The sequence below is a fragment of the Neomonachus schauinslandi genome, chromosome 8 (assembly GCF_002201575.2).
Source record: "Neomonachus schauinslandi chromosome 8, ASM220157v2, whole genome shotgun sequence".
Taxonomy (NCBI): domain Eukaryota; kingdom Metazoa; phylum Chordata; class Mammalia; order Carnivora; family Phocidae; genus Neomonachus; species Neomonachus schauinslandi.
In genome coordinates this window covers 55,111,409-55,117,408 of record NC_058410.1, presented here as the reverse complement: position 1 = coordinate 55,117,408, position 6,000 = coordinate 55,111,409, and the positions used below count along the sequence as shown (strand labels likewise).

Below are 6,000 nucleotides of genomic sequence, written 5' to 3'. Positions count from 1 at the left end.
CCGGCCGCGCCCGCGCCGCCCGGGCACACGGGCCACCCCGCCGAGGCCGCGCCGCAGCCACGCCGGCCCGCCGCCCGCGGTCACCGCACCGGGCACCCGCCGGAGACGCACCCACGCCGGCCGGGGCCACGGTGCAGGGCACACGTCCGGTCACGCCGGCCCGGGGCCACCACGCCTCCTCCCTCCCTCCCGCCCTCCCCGAAGTCCCTCGTTGTCTGCTTAGCCACAGCCGCGCTCGCGGGAGAGTGACCAGCCGGGTTTACTTATTAATCGATTCCCCCCATCTTCCTGTTCCCGGGCGTGGTGAGGCGGCAAAGGGAGACCTTGCCTGTCCCCAGCCGTGAGAGCAGAGGGTTTGAGGTGGCCTAATTTTCACTGCCTACGACTCCGGACTTGGAAGGGAAGGAATAATGGCTCATGATAACCGTGAAGGAAACACATCTCCCCTAACTCCAACACCCCTAGTGGACACTGGGTGGTTGGGCATCCAGATTATAGAGGCGCTTTGAGGTGTTTGTAGGACAATGGATGAGCCCTTATCTGAGCTTTGCCAACTGAGAGGGGACTAAGGTGGGAGCATCTAGGGTCTTTTAATCATCCTGCCATTCCTTAATTCCGTTCCTGCCGATGTGTTTGTTTATCGAGCACCTACTGTCACCCTGTCGGGGAAAAAGTAGTAGCCCAGATGCTTGACCTCAAAGTCATGACATTTTAATAGTTCTATTTCTTCATCCTTGGGCTAGGTCTTGCTTTCTGGACCATTGGAAAGAAGCTTTATAGCCCCCATCATAAGAGCTGTTGTGTATGTCCCATATGTTATGTACTCCTGACTTCTTAAAAAATCCTGAGAGGATGGCATGGGTGTGACCAGAAAGTCCTTCCCGTCCTAAATTCCAAGTGGACGTGGTAAGGGTTGTAAACTTATGTGTTCTGTTTCTTTTGTATTATTCCAATTCCGTGTCTCAGCCATACTTCAGTGTTTCTGTCATGGCAGGATATTTGATAACCATGTTTTGCATCTGTTTCCAAAACCCCCCTCCTTGGGCAACCTGAGAATCTTCAGTTCTGGGAAAGCTCACATTACTGATGCCAAGCTCCGTGCAAACACAGTGCTCTGCAGTCCAGCATTCCTGATCCCAGTCACCACCCCCCACCCTTGCCTGCCTGTCACCTGGCCCAGGGACTGCCAGGCACTGCCCGATGCTTCTGCCACTTGTGGGAGGATTAAGAGAGGCCCAGGAACACCTGACCCAGCTGATCCCCTAATAACAAGAACAGCAATAATAGTTAATGCTTACTGAGTGCTTCCTATATGCCAGGAAATTATCTTATTTAAACTTTATGAGATAACTAATATCCCAATTTTATAGTTGAGGAAAACTGGGGCTGACTTTTGCCCGGGACTTCACAAATAGTTATTAAAAAAAAAAAAGTCAAAAATAGAGCCAGGATTCAATCCCAGATCTCTCTGATGCCAACACTCAGTCATAATAATAAATAAGTAGGAGCACTCTGTGGTCTATAAGGACACCCATAAATAGGTAGAACTTTCCCAGGGCTTCGTTTTAGCAGGAAAGGTAGAAATTATGGGAATTGTGGTACCCAAAGGACAAATCAAATCTCAGGGATCATCCTTCTTTCCTCTCTAGGCAGTTATCCTGGCGCCCAGCTCCTCTGGGCCCTGAAAGCCAAGGGTTTCTATGTGGCACACACAATGCAGTGGGCTGCCAGCAATAGATTGCCTGCAACTGGAGTGAGGTGGAGTAGAGAAGAAGACCCATTCCCCTCTTTTTGGCCAGACTGATTGTACACTACCTACCTTTGCCACATATTTGATATGACTTGTCTGCTTTAATCCTCCTTAAAAAAGCCCATTTTATAGTAAAGGAATCTCAGCAGTCTTAAAGGAATTTGTCTGAAGTCCTCACATAGCTAAGACGGAGCCAAGGTTCAAATTTGTCAGTTGACTGCAAAGTCCATGCTCTACCTTGTCCATAGAAAATGAAGAGAAGGGAAGTATTTGAACCATCTCAGAAATGGAAATTCTATCTCCAGAATAAACACCAGTGTGCTCTTTGACCTCTGACATTGCATGCTATTTCCAGGGGAATTACAGAATTAACTCTTTAACAATTCATACTCTAACCTACAACCATTCCCACAACACAAGGCCCCTTGGGGAATGGGGCTAGCAGAGACATAGAAGGACCTCCAGGGAAGCCTGCAGCCCGACCTCTATAGCCTGACCTCCAACTTTGTAGCCCACTCTGTTAACCTTACCATAGTAAGGAGGCTGGTTAGTGATATTTACTGCCACTTGGCTGTCTCAAACCCACTCTAAGTACTTGTCACAGCATTCTTCCCAACCACCCATAGTAATCTCCAAGAGAGGATTTCTGTTAATTAGCCAAGGAGTGTAAGTGTTGACTGAAATCCATCTTACTCTCTACTTGCCACACTATGCGCAGGGGCACTGGCTGCATTCATCTGGAAAAAATCCATATTCTCGCAAAGGTCCACTGGCAGGGGGCTGCATCTGCCCAGAGGAAACATATTTCTAATTCACACAAGAGTGCTATCTTGTTAGTACCCCTTAAGACTGATGGCTTGGGTGTTTGCCTGGATAATCCTTTCATTTGACTCTGGTTTCCAGGGAGCTAGCTAACCTACTAATTGGTAGAGTGTAATTTCCAGCTATGTTTCCTTAAAGATTTACATAACTTTTTCCAGTATGGCTTTTAATGAAAATTCTTACCTATTCCTGTATATCTAATCTCTGCAAGGCATCATGAAGTGTGAAATAGCATCTAGAGTAAGAGTGAAGTTCTCTTCCTGGCCCTACTCCTATTTCCCTGGCTTTGAACAAGTCTTTATATCATTGGTATATTTTTTTAAAGATTTTTATTTTTTTAAATAATCTCTGCATCTAACATGGGACTCCAACTTACAACCCCGAGATCAAGAGTCGCATGCTCTACCGACTGAGCCAGTCAGGCACCCCACATCATCTATACCATGAGAGAATCGGATCAGGTGGTTTCTAAGTTTCTTTTGTTCTAAGTAGAGGTGTAGGAGCCTCAAAACTATCTCTGGAATTCAGAATGACATTGTCCTGGGGGAGTGTTACCCACAACTCCTGGGCAGATGGAGGGGAGAGTGGGCAGTGATTATCTACTGAAAGGGCTTTCTCCATAGTTTTCTTCTGTTTTCAACCCATCCACAAGCGTAGATTTGGCTCAGAGGCCATACGTAGGCCTCTGGTACTTACTAAATTCATAGATCTGATCTTTCCAGAAACTAGCTGTTCCCTTCTAACACCCTTCTCTTGATAGAGGCATGTGGTTTAAAGGCTGGGTGTCTGGCATTTTAGCTGTGAAATCTAGAGTCTCTACTTCCTCTTCCCCTCTTCAACTTAATGCCTGGGCTAGGACTGAATTAAATCCAGGTTTAAACAAAAATGGGGTAGAAAGAGTGGATCAAGAATGAATCTGCAGTATTTTTCTTTAGTTCATGAAACTTGTCTATACTATTTCTAATGAAGCTCCCAAGTTAAGAGTGTTTCTAGATCAGTAAAGAGGAATCTTTTTTCCTATTCTGTTATTAGGGGAAAAATCAGGTGTGGCCCCCACATGTAAAATGAAGTTATTTTATTTAAGTGGGGAGAGATGAAATAATCTATTCATCTGTTTTAAATTCAGAACTTAAAACTATTCAGTAAATACAATATGTAATACTCAAAATGTGTCAGTTCAAAATTATTGGCTATAAAAGCAGAAGGGAGATTAAGAAGGAACAGAGAGGGGAAAGAAGTGATATAGAGAAAGCAAGATGGAGACACAGCATCCCAGACTGGTTAATATTAAGAAAGATGAAGATAAGCACGAAAAGATAATATGGAGTCAGACAATAAGCACATGAAAACACATGCAGAAAATCAGAGTTGGACACACAGGAAGATAGTCTTGCATGCAACAACACCTCATCTTATAGCCTTTAAAATATTAATGTTAAAAATGTTAAGTTCTATTGGAACTTTTACAACTCTGGGATAATTAATGGTGGACCCCTTGATGTTTTCCTCATTAATTTAAACCAAGCAGGATATCTGCCTTGCACACAAGAGGTTGTTCACACTGTTCAGCATCTCCGTTTTCTCTGGAGTTACTGAGTAGCAACCAGACTGTCTTTCCATTTCCTACAGCTTCTGTCATGTAGTCCTCACGGGTATCATCTTGAGTCAGTTAATTCTAAAGAACTAAGCCTATATTCAAGTTCACTGGGCTGGTCTTAGTTGACATTTATAGTTTAACCATTTCACTATAGACCAGTGTGGTATTATAGCCTCTAATAAGTAATACATGCTAGCAAGCATTAGTCTTCAGTCCATTACACTCTGCACTTTTGGGGAATCAGTATCCTATGAAAACTATGTTGGGTGCCTGGCTGGTTTAGGGTTTGCCCCAACTCTTAGGACAAGCTAAGACCTCTACATCTCTCTGGTTGACAGCACAAATTCTATTGAAAAGTAGCTGACAGAATTTTCAACTCTCTATTGGCCTTACCATTTTTCTCCTTTTCTGAAGGGGGCAGGGCCAAGACTCATCACCCTACTATTTTTATGAAAGTACTACATGGAGACCTCCAGTTAGGGCAATAAGGCAGACTAGATAGGTCCTGCTAAAGAAAAGAAAGAATTGTTAAAGCATTGCCACACCTCCCTCCCTCCAAACAGACTGGCCATAAAAACAAACAAACAAACAAACAAACAAACAAACCAAAAAAACCCAGGAGAGTGGGAAGCAGTAGGGTCACTGGGATAAAGAACTCCAAAGGGCATCATGGGCATTGCCTTCTATGTAAATGGTACCCTCTGGAGTTGTACAATGTAGTTTCCTTGTAACACACTCCAGAAAGATTGCCTGAAAACAAATGACTATTTCTGAATTGTCTATCACAAGGGGCCATTTTTGAAGGAAAGCATCCTAAGGTAGGCCCAGGGGTTTCTCCTATTTAAGTCAACCACGATTTAACTCCCAATCACAGATCATGCAAGGAAACGATATTGGCTTTCAGTCTGTTAATGTTCAGCAACATTTTCACACTTCCTTGATATCCGCTGTATTGCAAGGGGCTGTGAGCCTGAAAATTACATTTCCTAAATACCCTTGTCAGCTGGTTTCTGGCTACATTCTATCAAAGGAAGAAAACAGAGATGATTGGGGAAGGAGGAGAGACACCACTTTTCTCTTTTGGCTTAGGTTCTGGCAATGGCAGGCACCCGCAGATCACAGCAGGCTGCTGGAACAGCCCCACAGTTGGATAGGTGGTGGGGAACCCTTGGCCCCCAAAGCATCAGGGCAAATTTGGCAACTTCAAAGGGACTGTGGCTCCCAGACTCTGGCAGCAAAGTGTAGGCTGTAGGCTTCCTAAGGAGTATGACAGCAATTAGTGACTGGGGCTGGTACAGCATCAGCATCATTATTCTCCTGGGGATTGCATGAACCACTTACCCTTTTCCTTCTCCAACCTTAAGAGAAAGACTGACTTCTGAATCTCTAGGTAGTATTCCTCTAGAGAGAGGAAATCCTGTTCCTCTCTCAATCTTCCAGGCCATTCCACTTGTACAACAAATTTCTTATATTAAATTTCTTCTACTTGTAGAATGATGAATACGAATAAGAAAAAAATACAAAGAATGTATTTAGACCCTTTGAGGGTTTTAGGTACTGGAAAGACCGAATACATATTATAGAATGCTAAAATATGTAGTGTTTCAAGAAAAAAAAGTCATCCTCCAAATAGTAAATTGCAAGACTGTATAAAAATGACTGACTGGATTTGGAAAAACAAAATATACCTTTTAGAAATTAAAAATAAATTAAGTCATGGCTAGGTTAAATATCAAATTAGAAAGCTAAAGAGAATTAATTAACTGAAAGGTAGTTTTGAGGAAGTTATACTAAATGTAACACAGACAAGGAGAGGGAAAATATGAAAGAA

The 6,000-nt window shown here is 43.6% G+C and overlaps 1 protein-coding gene across 1 annotated transcript in view; it reads right to left on the bottom strand.

Moving 5' to 3' along the window:
• Positions 1-6,000, bottom strand: part of LOC110583178 (prolyl endopeptidase) — a 180,045-nt gene that overhangs the window by 115,183 nt on the left and 58,862 nt on the right. The gene's annotated exons all lie outside the window — the stretch shown is intronic.